Genomic DNA, 19761 nt, shown 5'->3' on the forward strand with positions numbered 1-19761 from the left:
GCACACACACACACACACACACACACACACACACATACACACACTGCCAGGCATACAAAAGTTTGGCCAGATTCAGAAAGCCCTCTCTTTGTCTCCACTTAACCCCCTCTCAGGCTCTCTGCTATTTGGAGGCCACTTGGCCATCCCTTAAAGTTCAATTCTGTGAATAATCATCTAGTACTAGCCAGAATACCAAAATACCACCTAGTGTGGCAGAATATAGGAGTTGGTGGAAAAGTTGGGATTGCAGCCAGTCTGATCAACTATTGGCCTTAGCGAGAGCTCTGATCATAATTCTAAAGATCTTCTGCACCTGTAGCCGAGACTCTTCAGAAGGCCAAACATGGCTACAATACCTAATGGGCAGGGTCTGGTGCATGACCACAGGGAAGGTCACATGACTCCAGGATCCATGTAACGTGTAAGTGTGGGGCCCTACCTGGCTGCTAGGTGCTTGCCTGGCAGGGGCTACTTGATTGCAAGAATCAAGTGACCTCAGGGTTCAGGAGTCCTCAATTTTTATGTGACTAAAAGGGTTGAGCCACATGGTGATAGTGTGGCATGTGATCATAGGATTCACATGTACAATAGCCATAGTGTAGCTCTGGTGCTCACATGACTGCAAGGGCTTTGCCTGCTGCATGATGGTAGGAGCCATATGGCTGCCAACACATGGATCTGCAGAGTTCAGTTGCTCACAATCTTCACGTGAGAGAGCTGAGCCTGACACTGTGTCTGTTATGGGGAGGGATGTACTTGACCATAGCATTTACATGACCCTAAATAGTAAGCCATATATAGGACTTTGGAGGCTGAGACTTCCACATGCTGGTAGGTAGTGATGACCACCTGACAGCATTCATGTGAACGGCAGGTTTCAGGACTCTAGTGACTAGAACAGCTGGACCCACAACATGATCATACTGGCAACATGACCAGAAAGATCACTTGACCTCAGAGTTTAAAAGTCCATGGTGCTGCCATGACCAGTAGGGCTGTAGTTGTAGGGCTCCTAATCGTATTATCCTCATGATGGCAACTTCCAAGTGATCTGCAGCCTTAGGGACTGACAAGGCTCCAGTGCCCAGGAGGGATGGGTCAGCTTGGGTTATCTTCTGGACAGTAGGGTCCAGTGACAGTAGGGTTTTTCTGATCTGCAGGCTTTAGGGCACCATTCTGTTCATAAGACCTGGAGCTCTGAGATTGCCCACATTACTGAGATGGTGGTGCCTCCAGGTGATCTGCCACAGCATACAAGCTTGGGCTTTAGCTACCTTCACCCCTCCTTGATGTGTTAATTTTACATGTTTTTTTTTCTAATAACACATAAAATATAAGGGAACTCAATTTGGTCAGGGTATCACTTGGGCTCTGGGAGGGCAATTTCCCTTATGACAACTACCCAAAGGAGGTGTTGATGCTGGCACAGGCCAACCTATGGGATCTGTCTGGGTTTACTATCCATTTTCCACCACTGACTTGTTTAATTGGAAAAACTACAAGCTCACTTATCAGGAGGATCCAAAGCAGATGGAGAAGATGTTTTCCTCCATATTTGCTACTCATAACCCCACCTGGGCAGACATCTAAAATTTATTTAACATACTAACCTCAGAGGATGGGACAATGGTTTTAGATAAAGCTTGGGAGGAAGCTGATTGAATGCATGCTGACTCTCCTGGCAATCTGGTAAGAGCAGCTACCCAAAGAAGTGCCTACCATTGACCCAGGATGGAATGTAAACACATTCCATAATATAATGTAATGTAAACACATACATATAAGCTTGTAGACTACCAGGATTGCATTTTGGCTGGTCTCTACCAGGGAGTGCCCAAGCAAAGAAGCCTCAGTAAGGTACAGGAAGTTAGACAGAAACCTGAGAGCCCCTAGAGGCCTTAGAGTGGGTTTTCAAGGCCTTCAGACAGTACACACATACTGACCCAGAAGTCCCAGACAATTAAAAAATGGTAGACATGATGTTTATTAACCAAAGTGCCCCAGATATTCAGAAAAAGCTGCAAAAGCTGGATGAAACTTTAGGAATGTCTTTGTCACGATTGGTGGAGAAAGTATTTACTGATCAAGATGAAGAAATGGGGAAAAAAAGCAGAAAATGAAGAAGCAGGCTGATTTACTGGCTGCAGCTTTAACTCAAGGAGTCTCTGGCCATGATGGGGGGCCCCAGCAGGCTTACCATCCAAGGTAGGAGCACCCAGGCCCCAAACTGTCAATAAAAAGAGACATCCCACTGCAGGTCCCAAACAGTATGCCTGTTGCAAACAGGAAGTTCACTGGAAACCAAAAAACAACCATTGCCCATGCTTCAAAAAGCCCAATGCTGGGAAAAGTCAGCCTTCAGTCAACCTAATGCCCAGGATGGCTGAAGCGCTTGAGGCGGATCGGAATGACAGGGCCCAGGGGTTCCACCCAACCCAGACCACACCCTCCTATGTTTCCCACATGGAGCCCTGGGTTGCAATGATGGTGGGAAATCAGCTTTTGGACTTAGTAGATTCTGGTGCCTCTTATTCAATATTGAACACCTGGTTGTCCAAACTTTCTTCACAGACTATGAAAGTGACTGAGGTCTTGGGAAAGATACTGACAAGATCATTCCTCCAACCTTTGGACTGTCAACTAGGACAAGCTCAATTAAAACACAGTTTCCTATATATGCTTGAATGCCTGATCCCTTTGTTGGGGTAAGACCTGACCAAATTAAATGCTAATGTTATCTTTTCCCTGGGACAGCTGAACATCTAGGTGCCTCTGGAACAAACTCTGTAGGCTGTTTTGTTACAACTAGAAGTTGCTGAAAACACCCCCATCTCTGAGGAGATACTCCAAAAGGTGAGTCTGGAAGCCTGGGTGGATAGGAGGCCAGGCAAGATGAAAACTGCACCCCCAGTGTGAGTCAACATTTGTTCAGAATTAACACTGCCAAACCTAAAATTGTACTCTCTGAGAGAATAGGCACGATTGGATATTCAGCTTCTGTTGAGGCAAAATTCTGATGAATTTTTCTGGTTTTCAGACTTAGACCTAAAAGATGCCTTTTTCTGTATTCTTCTGGGTCCATAGTCCCAAGAGCTGTTTGCCTTTGAACAGGAAGATCCAGATTCTAAAGTCTGACAGCATGTACTGTTGGACAGTGCTTTTTAAAAGTTTAAAAACTCTTCAACTACCTTTGGGGAAATACTTGCCAAGGACCTCCAGTATCTCCAATTAAAAGATGGGACTTTGTTACAATATGTAAATTATATGTTAATAGCCAGCACTATTAAGACAGACTCTGAACAGAACACTACACTGACTTTAAATTTCCTGGCAGAATAGGCAGACCAGGTATCCAAGGAAAAGGTACAGATCTCACAGCCCATGGTCAAATATCTTGTGTTTGAACTTTCCCAGGGACAGAAAAATCTGCTCCCAGACCAGAGGGAAGCTCTTGCCAGGGAGGCCAGATCCATCACATGGTGGCAGCTATGAGGTTCTTTGTGTATGGCTGGGTTTTGCCACATCTGGATTCTTAATCTTGGACTTACAGCCAAAACTCTATATGAAGCTTTAAAAGGAATAGACACTGAGCCTCTAGAAAAGACTGGAGAATGTCAAAAAGGCTTTCAAACCATTAAACGAAGATTGTTAACAGTTCCAGCCTTGGAACTCCCAGACATAAGAAAGCCATTAGATTTCTTCTTGCATGAGAAACAAGGGATGGGTTTAGGAGTGCTAATCCAAGACCTGGGAAATTAAGAGGCCTGTAGCCTACTATTCAAAACAGCTGGACATTGTCACAAGGGCTTGGCCCTTTTGCCTGTGATCAGTTTCTGCCACCTATGACCTCCAGGAGGCAGAAAAGTTTACTTTGGGGCAAGCTGCTATGGTGCACACCCCTCACTGTATGCTTTCTCTATTAGAACAGAAAGGGGACTACTGGCTGACTTCTGGAAGCTTGGGTAGATAACAGGCCATACTTCTATATAACCCAAATGTGACTTTGAAAGCTGTCTCCACTCTAAATCCTACCACCTTGCTTCCTCAAACCACAGCTGAACCTGTACATGACTGCTTACAAGTTATTGAGCAAGTTTAGTCTAGTCAACTAGACTTGACTGATATTCTTCTGGAGGATCCGCACTTAAAAATGTTCAATGACGGGAACAGGTTTATGGATCAAGGGAAACAGAAGGCTGAGTATGCTGTGGTAATACTCTGATGGGTTCTGGAAGCAGAGGTACTTCCTCCTGGTGTGTTAGCACAGAAGGCAGAATTCACAGCATTATGTAGCACACTCCAACTAGGTAAAGATTTCCAGGTGAGCATTTACACAGATTCCAAGTATGCCTTTTCCATTGTTCACACTCACAGGACTATCTGTAGAGAAAGGGGGCTCCTAACCTCCAGTAATGAAGAAATTAAACATGGTAGAAAAACCCTAGCCTTACTAGAAGCAGTCTTATAGCCCAAGAAAGTAGCTATAATACATTGTTTTGGGCACCAACGGACAGAAAACTTGGTGGCAAAAGGTAACCATTGAGCAGACTAGGCCACTAGAGAAGCAGCAAAGAAAAAGACCTCTAAAGCTCTGCTAATGCCATTAATACCTGAAACAGACCTCAGTATAAAACCGCGTAATTATTCAGAAGACTTAAAAAGAGCACTTGAGTGGGGTTTTGGCCCTGATCAAAGAACCCAGGACCGATGGATCTACAATGAAGAAGAAAAAGTCCTAGTACCTAAATATTGTATGATAGATATTATCAAACATACACATGACACCACACACTATGGCAGAGAGACCAATCTCCAATGGATTCAAAATTACATTGTTGAGACATACTTAAAGAGGACTATCCAAAAGGTAATAGAAAAATGCTTTATCTGTGTCCTGAACAACCCTAAGACTGGTCCTCCTGAACCAGTACTGGGGGATCAAGCAAGAGGTAAGGGCTGATGGAAGAATGGCAAATTGACTTTACCATGATGCCAAAGGTAGCAGGAAATTTTAAATATTTACTTCTTGTTGTAGATACATTCTCAGGATGGGTCAAAGCATATCCCTGCAAGACAGAAAGGACATCCAAAGTTGTTAAGGCTTCATTAAAGGAAATAGTCTCTTGGTTTGGATTGCCTATCTCCATTCAGTGATAATGGCGTGGCCTTTGTGGCCCAAGTTAACAAGGATGTATCCCAGGCCCTCAGAATAATCTGGTATCTCCATGCAACCTGGAGACCACAGTCTATTGGAAAAACTGAAAAGATGAACCATACTATTAAAAAAATCATTAGCTAAGATTTGTCAAGAAACTAACCTGACTTGAGATAAAGCTTTGCCTATTGCTCTACTCAGAGCAAGAGTGGCCCCAGAAGTGGGCTTAAGTTAAGCCCTTTTGAAATCTTATATGGGAGACCATCCCTCTGCCCTCCTTGTAAATGCAAAGATCCCCATAATATACATATAAAAGACTTAAATATTATTAGATAATTACAATCTTTAGGTCTGCCTTTAACTACTATTCATGAGTTTGCTTCCAGCAGGTTGTGGTATCAAACAGACATTACTTTATATCACATTTGACCTGGAGTGTGGGTACTGCTCAGGACCTGGAAGAACCAACACCCTGATGACCAGCTAAAACTCCAATGGAAGGGGCCATATGAGGTAGTACTGGTGAGCCATTCTTCTGTTAAATTTGCAGGAATTAGGTCTCGGACTCACCATAGCCATATAAAACCAGCCCCACCAGACTCTTGGCCTAGCAAGAAATGTCAGAAAGACATTTCAACTGTAGAACCCATCTGAACCCTGCCTGAATGGATAAGTGAACATTTGAGAAACCTTAAATATGTCTTCAAGAAAAAAACCAGATAAGTAACCAGCTTACCAGCTTTAATATAATTAAATGAAAATTCATATCCTTTTGACCACAATTCATTATTGTTGTTGCTTTATGCAAAAAGGTGGTATAGCCTCCTACTCTTTCCCACTTTACTAGATGCTTAATCCATATATTTACTTCATAGTTGTTCTGGTCATCATAATTGCTGGAAATATATATGTATATATGTGTGTGTGTATATATATATGCCACATTAAAGTAGTTCCTTGCCACATTAAAGTAGTTCCTTGCCTCCCTTTCATTTAGACACCACTGAATCTGCAAAATACCCTCCCTTACTCTTAAAACTCTAATCACCCTTTGCTCCTATTTCCATTATTGCAATGTTTAGATTGGCATGATAATACTATAGTTAAACTGTCTCAGAGTATTACTATTGGAGGAAAACTGTCAGATTGCTGGATCTGTCAGCAAGTCCCCAAGACCATTCAAGATAAAACTTTTCCATTAGTGGCACCAACCACTAAAATTTTAGATGTCTCAAATGCTACTACACATCTGTACCAACCACTCTCAATGTCCACCTTCCAGGTCCAGTTCATTGTACACCAGGAAATCCATACCCCTTGTTTCAACTTGTCTCACCCCATCATAATTGAAAAATCATTCCACAGCACATCCTCCAAGGTCCATAGTTTACTGGGTAGATAAATGTAGCCAAGACATGGGAAATTAAGTATAAAACTTGTCCCTGTTATGCCAGCAATATCTAGAGCTGGGATGTTATGTAAATTGATTCTGGGGAGCTTGTAAAAAATGATCCCTGGCTCAATTTCATCTTGCCAATACTATCCATGGATGAGTCCATCAATGAACACATCATGGGGGGCATCACTTATGCATGTCCTGGGTACACATTTGTTTGTTGCATAGGATCAGATATTTCACTGTTGAGATGGGCCCATTGAAGTCTTGAAAGCTTGTACATTAAAGGCTCCTATTTTCTAGGCTATTTTGTATCTTCCTCTTCAATCCATCCTAGCAATGAAAGATTCCATCCTTTTCCCCACAGATTAAAAAAGGACTGACAGGTGGATAACAGGACTCTTGGCAGAGTCTTTTGTGTATCATACTTCTTAGTTATGGAGTCTATGCTAACAGGGATATGATTAGAAACTCATCTACTACCATAGGGACCATTGCAGAAAAGACTGTTAAAAGCCTTAAAGCACAGCAGAAATCTCTAAGTTCCCTTGCTCAGGTAGTTTTTGACAATCTGGCTGCACTTGATTTCCTTTTGGCTACACAGGGGGGGTCTGTGTTGTGATCAATACTACTTGTTGCACCCATATAAATACTTCAGATGAAATAGAGACCTGAATAGAAAAGATCTTCCAACAAGCTACCTGGATACAACACATTACTACAACAGATCCTGTGCCTGATTGATTCTCTGAGCTTTAAAAGTGAGTACCCCAAGGTTTTCAGTTTAAGAGGACTTTTGAAATTTGGGCTTGTGATCCTGACAATAGGACTTATAATTTATCTTATAGTCTTGTGTGCAATGTAATGCTATGCTAAGATTGTGGACAGAAACATTAATATATACATGCTGAACCCTCAAAATCCCTGATTGGGCCTTCATAAAATACCTACAAGTTACGGCCAGGCAGTTTGATTCCTCTAATCCTGACTCTTAATTCAAATATGCCCCTTTCCAGAAGGAAGAAGCTACAGTGGTCTTCACCCAATTCCTACTAAATTAGCTGTCATATCAGGACTGATATCAAGCCCAGAGAAGGCTGAAACTGTCCCTATTAACTTTATTAAATCAATAAAAGAAGAAGAGAAATGAAAATAAGCCAAGCTTGCAGCACATTCAGCATTAATCATTAGGTCATCTTGCTCTCTGATCGGCTTCCTCTTGGTTGTTTGTTGACTATTGTCCTAGAATCACATAGACCATGTATCATAGTTCCCTTTAACTGCTCTGTAGATAACAACTTGAACATTATGAAATGTTAAGTTTTCCCTTTGAGATATTCCTTCAGGTTCTGGATACTGATGAAACTACTGACTCAGCTGGTCTGAAGGACCACAATGATGCCCAGCTGATCTGAAGGACCTCATTGACTCAGCTGGTCTGAAAGACCCTACTGACACCAACTGATCTGAAGGACCCTATGAGGAGCTGACTCATCAAAGAATGCAGTTTCCACATCCTGGTTATTTCATCCCCCTTTCCCCAGCCAATCAATGACACCAATTTTCCATCCTCTCACCCTCCATGATCCCCTTAAACATCCCAGCCCTGAACTCTTCCAGGAAATGGATTTGAGGGTCTTCTCTTATCTGCAACCATTGAACTATTTCTCTGCTGCAAACTGTGCTGTGTTAATGTAATAAGTCTGTTACTACACAGCAGGCATACAAACCTGCTGTTCCTATAACAAAAGGATGGTTTGATGCTTTTAGAAAGAAGTCTGGCTTTTAAAATGTCAAGGTAATAGAAGAAACAGCTTCTGCCAACCAAGAGGCAGATGATGAATTTCCAGATGACATTAAGAAAATAATTGGGCTGAGGCAGGAGAATCGCTTGAACCCAGGAGGCGGATGTTGCAGTGAGCCGAGATCACACCATTGTGCTCCAGCCTGGGCAACCAGAGTGAAACTTCATCAAAAAATAATAATAATTGGGTGTCAGTGGGAGTGCATGTATGTGGATGCACCCCACCTCTGATGGTGCACATGCACCCCACGATACCACTGCCACTGCCACTGTACACACATGCAGACACCACCACATTGTGGCCACCAGTACAAACATGCACAAGTGGTCCCCACCGCTTGGCTGCCACTGGCACTCAGGAGCATATGTGGAATCCACTGCTGTCACAGCCCTGATGATGCACTTTTGCTGGCACCCACCCCCCAACCAAACTGATTTGATAGAGCTGAAAAACTCACTACAAGAATTTCATAATACAATCCGAAGAATTAACAGCAGAATAGAACAAGGTGAGGAAAGAATCTCAATGTTTCACAACCAGTTCTTTGAATCAAGATAACATGCACAAAAATTTCCCCAACCTTGCTATAGAGGTTGACATACAAATTCAGGAAATTTAGGGAACCCCTGGAGATACTATACAAGATGACCATCCCAAAGACATGTAGTCATCAGATTCTCCAAGGTCAATATGCAAGAAATTCAATAAATTGTCCTGGAAAAACTGGTTAGTCATATGCAGAAGATTGAAACTGGACCTTCTCCTTTCACCACATATAAAAATCAACTCAAGATGGATTAAAGACTTAAATGTAAAACCTCAAACTACAAGAATCATAGGAAGACAACCTAGGAAATACCATTCTGGACATAGGAAGAAGAAAAGATTTCATGACAAAGATGCCAAAAGCAAAAATTGACAAATGGGGTCTAATTAAACTAAGGAGCTACTTCACTGAAAAAGAAACTATCAACAAAGTGAACAGACAACCCACAGAATGGGAGAAAATATTTTCAAACTATGCACCTGATAAAGGTCTAATATCCAGCATCTATAAGGAACTTAAACAAATCAACAAGCAAAAAACAAACAACCCCATGAAAAAATGGGCAACAGACATGAATAGACACTTCTCAAAATAAGATTACACGTGGTCAACAAGCATATGAAAGTATCCTCAACATCACTAATCATTAGAGAAATGCAAATCAAAACCACAGTGAGATACCATCCCACACCAGTCGGAATGGCTATTATTAAAAAGTCAAAAAATAACAGATGCCTACAAGGATGCAGAGAATGGGAAACACTTATACACTGCTAGTGGGAATGTAAATTAGTTCAGTCACTGTGGATAGCAGTTTGGAAATTTCTCAAAGAACTTAGAACAGCCATTTGACCCAAAAATACCATTATGGGGTATATAGCCAAAGGAATATAAATTATTCTACCATAAAGACACATGCATTGGGCAGCCAAGATGGCCGAATAGGAACAGCTCTGGTCTACAGCTCCCAGTGTGAGTGACACAGAAGACGGGTGATTTCTGCATTCCATCTGAGGTACTGGGTTCATCTCACTAGGGAGTGCCAGACAGTGGGCGCAGGACAGTGGGTGCAGCACACTGTGCACGAGCCAAAGCAGGGTGAGGCATTGCCTCACTCAGGAAGCACAAGGGGTCAGGGAGTTCCCTTTCCTAGACAAAGAAAGGGGTGACAAACGACAACTGGAAAATCGCGTCACTCCCATCCTAATACTGCGCTTTTCTGATGGGCTTAAAAAACGGTGCACCAGGAGATTACATCCTGCACCTGGCTTAGAGGGTCCTACAACCACGGAGTCTCACTGATTGCTAGCACAGCAGTCTGAGATCAAACTGCAAGGTGGCAGCGAGGCTGGGGGAGGGGCACCCGCCATTGCCCAGGCTCGCTTAGGTAAACAAAGCAGCCAGGAAGTTTGAACTGGGTGGAGCCCACCACAACTCAAGGAGGCCTGCCTGCCTCTGTAGGCTCCACTTCTGGGGGCAGGGCACAGACAAACAAAAAGACAGCAGTAACCTCTGCAGACTTAAATGTCCCTGTCTGACAGCTTTGAAGAGAGCAGTGGTTCCCCCAGCATGCAGCTGGAGATCTGAGAACGGGCAGACTGCCTCCTCAAGTGGGTCCCTGACCCCTGACCCAAGAGCAGCCTAACTGGGAGGCACCCCCCAGTAGGGGCAGACTGACACCTCACATGGCTGGGTACTCCTCTGAGACAAAACTTCCAGAGGAACAATCAGACAGCAGCATTTGCAGTTCACAAAAATCCGCTGTTCTGCAGCCACCACTGCTGATACCCAGGCAAACAGGGTCTGGAGTGGACCTCTAGCAAACTCCAACAGACCTGCAGCTCAGGGTCCTGTCTGTTAGAAGGAAAACTAACAAACAGAAAGGACATCCACACCAAAAACCCATCTGTACATCACCATCATCAAAGACCAAAAGTGGATAAAACCACAAAGATGGGGAAAAAACAGAGCAGAAAAACTAGAAACTCTAAAAAGCACAGCACCTCTCCTCCTCCAAAGGAATGCAGTTCCTCACCAGCAATGGAACAAAGCTGGATGGAGAATGACTTTGACGAGTTGAGAGAAGAAGGCTTCAGACGGTCAAACTACTCTGAGCTACAGGAGGAAATTCAAACCAAAGGCAAAGAAGTTGAAAACTTTGAAAAAACTTTAGACGAATATATAACTAGAATAACCAAAACAGAGAAGTGCTTAAAGGAGTTGATGGTCTCCAGTCCATGCCTCCAAGATGACAAAGAAGTAACAACTGTCGTGCCAAAAAGTGCCGCAGCCAAGTGCAGCCTATTCACTGCACTAACTGTGCCCAATGCATGCCCAAGGACAAGGCCATTAAGAAATTCATCACTCAAAACATAGTGGAAGATGCAGCAGTCAGGGACATTTCTGAAGTGAGCGTCTTCGATGCCTATGTGCTTGCCAAGCTGTATGTGAAGCTACATTACTGTGTGAGTTGTGCAATTCACAGCAAAGTAGTCAGGAATTGATCTCGTGAAGCCCACAAGGACCGAACACTCCCACCCCGATTTAGACCTGCGGGTGCTGCCCCATGTCCCCCACCAAAGCCCATGAAAGGAGCTGAGTTCTTAAAGACTGAAGACAGACTATTATCTGGAGAAAGATGAAATGGAAATTGTAATTAAAAAAAAAAAAAGGAGCTGATGGAACTGAAAGCCAAGGCTCAAGAACTACGTGAAGAATGCAGAAGCCTCAGGAGCCGATGCGATCAACTAGAAGTAAGGGTGTCAGTGATGGAAGATGAAATGAATGAAATGAAGTGAGAAGGGAAGTTTAGAGAAAAAAGAATAAAATGAAACGAACAAAGCCTCCAAGAAATATGGGACTATGTGAAAACACCAAATCTATATCTGATTGGTGTACCTGAAAGTGACGGGGAGAATGGAACCAAGTTGGAAAACACTCTGCAGGATATTATCCAGGAGAATTTCCCCAATCTAGCAAGACAGGCCAACATTCAGATTCAGGAAATACAGAGAACACCACAAAGATACTCCTCGAGAAGAGCAACTCCAAGACACATAATTGTCAGATTCACCAAAGTTGAAATGAAGGAAAAAATGTTAAGGGCAGCCAGAGAGAAAGGTTGGGTTACCCACAAAGGGAAGCCCATCAGACTAACAGCGGATCTCTCAGCAGAAACTCTACAAGCCAGAAGAGAGTGGGGGCCAATATTCAACATTCTTAAAGAAAAGAATATTCAACCCAGAATTTCATATCCAGCCAAACTAAGCTTCATAAGTGAAGGAGAAATAAAATCCTTTACAGACAAGCAAATGCTGAGAGATTTTGTCACCACAAAGCCTGCCCTACAAGAGCTCCTGAAGGAAGCACTAAACATGGAAAGGAAAAATCAGTACCAGCCACTGCAAAATCATGTCAAATTGTAAAGACCATCGAGGCTATGAAGAAACTACATCAACTAACGAGCAAAATAACCAGCTAACATCATAATGACAGGATCAAATTCACACATAACAATATTAACTTTAAATGTAAATGGACTAAATTCTCCAATTAAAAGACACAGACTGGCAAATTGGATAAAGCGTCAAGACCCACCAGTGTGCTGTATTCAGGAAACCCATCTCACGTGCAGAGACACACATAGGCTCAAAATAAAAGGATGGAGGAAGATCTACTAAGCAAATGGAAAACAAAAAAAAGGCAGGGGTTGCAATCCTAGTCTCTGATAAAACAGACTTTAAACCAACAGAGATCAAAAGAGACAAAGAAGGCCATTACATAATGGTAAAGGGATCAATTCAACAAGAAGAGCTAACTATCCTAAATATATATGCACCCAATACAGGAGCACCCAGATTCATAAAGCAAGTCCTGAGTGACCTACAAAGAGACTTAGACTCCCACACAATAATAATGGGAGACTTTAACACCCCACTGTCAACATTAGACAGATCAATGAGATAGAAAGTTAACAAGGATACCCAGGAATTGAACTCAGCTCTGCATCAAGCGGACCTAATAGACATCTATGGAACTCTCCACCCCAAATCAACAGAATATACACTTTTTTTCAGCACCACAGCACACCTATTCCAAAATTGACCACACAGTTGGAAGTAAAGCTCTCCTCAGCAAATGTAAAAGAAGAGAAATTAAAACAAAGTGTCTCTCAGACCACAGTGCAATAAAACTAGAACTCAGGATTAAGAAACTCACTCAAAACCGCTCAACTACATGGAAACTGAACAACCTGCTCCTGAATGACTACTGGGTACATAACAAAATGAAGGCAGAAATAAAGATGTTCTTTGAAACCAATGAGAACAAAGACACAACATACTAGAATCTCTGGGACACATTCAAAGCAGTGTGTAGAGGGAAATTTATAGCACTAAATGCCCACAAGAGAAAGCAGGAAAGATCCAAAATTGATACCCTAACATCACAATTAAAAGAACTAGAAAAGCAAGAGCAAACACACTCAAAAGCTAGCAGAAGGCAAGAAATAACTAAAATCAGAGCAGAACTGAGGGAAATAGAGACATAAAAACCCCTTCAAAAAATTAATGAATCCAGGAGCTGGTTTTTTGAAAGGATCAACAAAATAGACTGCTAGCAAGACTAATAAATTAGAAAAGAGAGAAGAATCAAATAGATGCAATAAAAAATGATAAAGGGGATATCACCACAGATCCCACAGAAACACAAACTACCATCAGAGAATACTACAAACACCTCTATGCAAATAAACTAGAAAATGTAGAAGAAACGGATAAATTCCTCAACACATACACCCTCCCAAGACTAAACCAGGAAGAAGTTGAATCTCTGAATAGACCAATAACAGGCTCTGAAATTGTGGCAATAATCAATAGCTTACCAACTAAAAAGAGTCCAAGAACAGATGGATTCACAGCCGAATTCTACCAGAGGTACAAGGAAGAGCTGGTACCATTCCTTCTGAAACACTTCCAATCAATAGAAAAAGAGAGAATCCTCCCTAACTCATTTTATGAGGCCAGCATCATCCTGATACCAAAGCCTGGCAGAGACACAACAAAAAAAGAGAATTTTAGACCAATATCTTTGATGAACATTGATGCAAAAATCCTCAATAAAATACTGGCAAACCGAATCCAGCAGCACATCAAAAAGCTTATCCACCATGATCAAGTGGGCTTCATCCCTGGGATGCAAGGCTGGTTCAATATACGCAAATCAATAAATGTAATCCAGCATATAAACAGAACCAAAGACAAAAACCACATGATTATCTCAATAGATGCAGAAAAGGCCTTTGACAAAATTCAAGAACCATTCATGCTAAAAACTCTCAATCAATTAGGTATTGATGGGACGTATCTCAAAATAATAAGAGCTATCTATGACAAACCCACAGCCAATATCATACTGAATGGGCAAAAACTGGAAGCATTCCCTTTGAAAACTGGCCCAAGACAGGGCTGACCTCCCTCACCACTCCTATTCAACATAGTGTTGGAAGTTCTGGCCAGGGCAATTAGGCAGGAGAAGGAAATAAAGGGTATTCAATTAGGAAAAGAGGAAGTCAAATTGTCCCTGTTTGCAGATGACATGATTGTATATCTAGAAAACCCCATTGTCTCAACCCCAAATCTCCTTAAGCTGATAAGCAACTTCAGGAAAGTCTCAGGATACAAAATCAATGTACAAAAATCACAAGCATTCTTATACACCAATAACAGACAGACAGAGAACCAAATCATGAGTGAACTCCAATTCACAATTGCTTCAAAGAGAATAAAATACCTAGGAATCCAACTTACAAGGGATGTGAAGGACCTCTTCAAGGAGAACTACAAACCACTGCTCAATGAAATAAAAGAGGATACAAAGAAATGGAAGAACATTCCATGCTCACGGGTAGGAAGAATCAATATCCTGAAAATGGCCACACTTCCCAAGGTAATTTATAGATTCAATGCCATCCTCATCAAGGTACCACTGACTTTCTTCACAGAATTGGAAAATACTACTTTAAAGTCCATATGGAACCAAAAAAGAGCCCGCATCACCAAGTCAATCCTAAGCCAAAAGAACAAAGCTGGAGGCATCACACTACCTGACTTCAAACTATACTACAAGGCTACAGTAACCAAAACAGCATGGTACTGGTACCAAAACAGAGATATAGATCAATGGAACACAACAGAGCGCTCAGAAATAATGCCACACATCTACAACCATCTGATCTTTGACAAACCTGAGAAAAACAAGCAATGGGGAAAGGATTCCCTATTTAATAAATGGTGCTGGGAAAACTGGCTAGCCATATGTAGAAAGCTGAAACTGGATCCCTTCCTTACACCTTATACAAAAATTAATTCAAGATGGATTAAAGACTTAAATGTTAGACCTAAAACCATAAAAACCGTAGAAGAAAAGCTAGGCAATACCATTCAGGACATAGGCATGGGCAAGGACTTCATGACTAAAACACCAAAAGCAATGGCAACAAAAGCCAAAATTGACAAATGGGATCTAATTAAACTAAAGAGCTTCTGCACAGCAAAAGAAACTACCATCAGAGTGAAAAGGCAACCTACAAAATGGGAGAAAATTTTCGCAACTTACTCATCTGACAAAGGGCTAATATCCAGAATCTACAAAGAAATCAAACAAATTTACAAGAAAAAAACAAACAACCCCATCAAAAAGTGGGTGAAGGACATGAACAGATACTTCTCAAAAGAAGACATTTATGCAGCCAAAAACACATGAAAAAATGTTCACCAACACTGGCCATCAGAGAAATGGAAATCAAAACCACAATGAGATACCATCTCACACCATTTGAAATGGTGATCATTAAAAAGTCAGGAAAGAACAGGTGCTGGAGAGGATGTGGAGAAATAGGAACACTTTTACACTGTTGGTGGGACTGTAAACTAGTTCAACCCTTGTGGAAGTCAGTGTGGCGATTCCTCAGGGATGTAGAACTAGAAATATCATTTGACCCAGCCATCCCATTACTGGGTATATACCCAAAGGACTATAAATCATGCTGCTATAAAGACACATGCACACGTATGTTTATTGCGGCACTATTCACAATAGCAAAGACTTGGAACCAACCCAAATGTCCAACAATGACAGACTGGATTAAGAAAATGTGGCACATATACACCATGGAATACTATGCAGCCATAAAAAATGATGAGTTCATGTCCTTTGTAGGGACATGGATGAAATTAGAAATCATCATTCTCAGCAAACTATCGCAAGGACAAAAAACAAAACACCACATGTTCTCACTCATAGGTGGGAATTGAACAATTAGAACACATGGATACAGGAAGGGGAACATCACACTGTGGGGACTGTTGTGGGGTGGGGGGAAGGGGGAGGGATAGCATTAGGAGATATACCTAATGCTAAATGATGAGTTAATGGGTGTAGCACACCAGCATGGCACATGTATACATATGTAACTAACCTGCACATTGTACACATGTACCCTAAAACTTAAAGTATAATAATAATAAAATAAAATTAAATTAAAACAAAAGACACATGCATGTGTTTGTTCATTGCAGCATCATTTACAATAGTGAAAACATGGAACTGACCTAAATGCCCATCAATGGCAGAGTGGATAAAGAAAACGTGGTACGAATATATCATGGCATACTACACATTCATAAGAAAGAACAAAACCATGCCCTTTGCAGCAACATGAATAGAGCTGGAGGTCACTATCCTAAGTGAATTAAGAGCGAAACAGAAAACGAAACACCACAAGTTTTGAGGTTTAAGTGTGAGCTAAGCTATGGTTTTGTAAAGGCATACAGAGTGTTATAATAGACATTGGATCTCAGAAATTAGGAGGTTGGGAGGGGAATGAGGTATGAAAAACTACCTATTGAGTACTATGTACACTACTCAGGTAACAGGTCCACTAAAATCCCAGCTTTAACCACGGTACAATTCATTCATGTAACCAAAAACTATCTGTACTACTAAAGCTACTGAAATTAAAACATTTTTATTATTATTTTTTTATTTTTAAAAATTTTTTTATTATACTTTAAGTTCTAGGGTACATGTGCAGAATGTGCAGGTTTGATACATATGTATATATGGGCCATGTTGGTGTGCTGCACCCATTAACTCATCATTTACATTAGATATATCTCCTAATGCTATCCCTCCCCACTCCCCCACCCCAAGACAGGCTCCGGTGTGTGATGTTCCCCTTCCTGTGTTCAAGTGTTCTCATTGTTCAATTACCACCTATGAGTGAGAACATACGGTGTTTGGTATTTTGTCCTTGTGATAGTTTGCTGAGAATGATGGTTTCCAGCTTCATCCATGTCCCTACAAAGGACATGAACTCATCCTTTTTTATGGCTGCATAGTATTCCATGGTGTATATGTGCCACATTTTCTTAATCTAGTCTATCATTGATGGACATTTGAGTTGGTTCCAAGTCTTTGCTATTGTGAATATTGATGCAATAAACATACGTGTGCATGTGTCTTTATAGCACCATGATTTATAATCATTTGGGTATATACGCAGTAATGAGATGACTGGGTCAAATGGTATTTCTAGTTCTAGATCCTTGAGGAATTGCCACACTGTCTTCCACAATGGTCGAACTAGTTTACAGTCCCACCAACAGTGTAAAAGTGTTCCTATTTCTCCACATCCTCTCCAGCACCTGTTGTTTCCTGACTTTTTAATGATCGCTATTCTAACTAATGTGAGATGGTATCTCATTGTGGTTTTGATTTGCATTTCTCTGGTGGCCAGTAATGATGAGCATTTTTTCATGTGTCTGTTGGCTGCATAAATGTCTTCTTTTGAGAAGTGTCTGTTCATATCCTTTGCCCACCTGTTGATGGGGTTGTTTGTTTTTTTCTTGTAAATTTGTTTGAGTTCTTTGTAGATTCTGAATATTAGCCCTTTGTCAGATGAGCAGATTGCAAAAATTTTCTCCCATTCTGTAGGTTGCCTGTTCACTCTGATGGTAGTTTCTTTTGCTGTGCAGAAGCTCTTTAGTTTAATTAGATCCCATTTGTCAATTTTGGCTTTTGTTGCCATTGCTTTTGGTGTTTTAGATATGAAATACTTGCCCATGCCTATTTCCTGAATGGTATTGCCTAGGTTTTCTTCTAGGGTTTTTACGGTTTTAGGTCTAACATTTAAGTATTTGATCCATCCTGAATTAATTTTTGTATAAGGTGTGAGGAAGGGATCCATTTTCAGCTTTCTACATATGGCTAGCCAGTTTTCCAAGCACCATTTATTAAATAGGGAATCCTTTCCCCATTTCTTATTTTTGTCAGGTTTGTGAAAGATCAGATAGCTGTAGATATATGGCATTATTTCTGAGGGCTCTGTTCTATTCCATTGGTCTATATCTCTGTTTTGGTACCAGCACCATGCTGTTTTGGTTACTGTAGCCTTGGAGTATAGTTTGAAGTCAGGTAGAGTGATGCCTCCAGCTTTGTTCTTTTGGCTTAGGATTGTCTTGGCAATGTGGGCTCTTTTTTGGTTCCATATGAACTTTAAAGTAATTTTTTCCAATTCTGTGAAGAAAGTCATTGGTAGCTTGATGGGGATGGCATTGAATCTATAAATTACCTTGGGCAGTATGGCCATTTTCACGATATTGATTCTTCCTATCCATGAGCATGGAGTGTTCTTCCATTTGTTTGTGTCCTCTTTTGTTTTGTTGAGCAGTGGTTTGTAGTTCTCCTTGAAGAGGTCCTTCACATCCCTTGTAAGTTGGATTCCTAGGTATTTTATTCTCTTTGAAGCAACTGTGAATGGGAGTTGACTCATGATTTGGCTCTCTGTTTGTCTTTTATTGGTGTATAAGAATGCTTGTAATTTTTGCACACTGATTTTGTATCCTGAGACTTTGCTGAAGTTGCTTATCAGCTTAAGGAGATTTTGGGCTGCGACAATGGGGTTTTCTAAATACACAATCATGTCATATGGAAAGAGGGACAATTTGACTTCCTCTTTTCTTAATTGAATGTCCTTTATTTCTTTCTCCTGCCTAATTTCCCTGGCTAGAACTTCCAACACTATGTTGAATAGGAGAGGTCAAAGACAGCATCCCTGTCTTGTGCCAGTTTTCAAAGGAAATGCTTCCAGTTTTTGTCCATTCAGTATGATATTGGCTGTGGGTTCATCATAAATAGCTCTTATTATTTTGAGATATGTCCCGTCAATACCTAATTTATTGAGAGTTTTTAGCATGAAGCGCTGTTCAATTTTGTCAAAGGCCTTTTCTGCATCTATTGAGATAATCATGTGGTTTTTGTCTTTGGTTCTGTTTACATGCTGGATTATGTTTATTGATTTCCATATGTTGAACCAGCCTTGCATCCCAGGGATGAAGCCCACTTAATCATGGTGGATAAGCTTTTTAATGTGCTGCTGGATTTGGTTTGCCAGTACTTTGTTGAGGATTTTTGCATCAATGTTCATCAAGGATATTGGTCTAAAATTCTATTTTTTAGTTGTGTCTCTGCCAGGCTTTGGTATCAGGATGATGCTGGCCTCATAAAATGAGTTAGGGAGGATTCCCTCTTTTTCTATTGATTGGAATAGTTTCAGAAGGAATGGTACCAGCTCTTCCTTGTACCTCTGGTAGAATTCGGCTGTGAATCCGTCTGGTCCTGGAGTTTTTTTGGTTGGTAAGCTATTAATTATTGCCTCAATATCAGAGCCTGTTATTCGTCTACTAAGAGATTCAACTTTTTCCTGGTTTAGTCTTCGGAGGGTGTATGTGTCCAGGAATTTGTCCATTTCTTCTAGATTTTCTAGTTTATTTGCATAGAGGTGTTTATAGTATTCTCT

At 41.2% G+C, this 19761-nt stretch overlaps 1 protein-coding gene and 1 pseudogene across 1 annotated transcript in view; one reads left to right on the forward strand and one right to left on the reverse strand.

Moving 5' to 3' along the window:
- Window positions 1-19761, reverse strand: part of LOC100451207 (nuclear RNA export factor 5) — a 76730-nt gene that overhangs the window by 32263 nt on the left and 24706 nt on the right. The window lies entirely within an intron of this gene.
- LOC112130738 (small ribosomal subunit protein eS26-like) lies at window positions 2117-11609 on the forward strand (annotated as a pseudogene).

Source organism: Pongo abelii, chromosome X (genome assembly GCF_028885655.2).
Source record: "Pongo abelii isolate AG06213 chromosome X, NHGRI_mPonAbe1-v2.0_pri, whole genome shotgun sequence".
NCBI lineage: Eukaryota > Metazoa > Chordata > Mammalia > Primates > Hominidae > Pongo > Pongo abelii.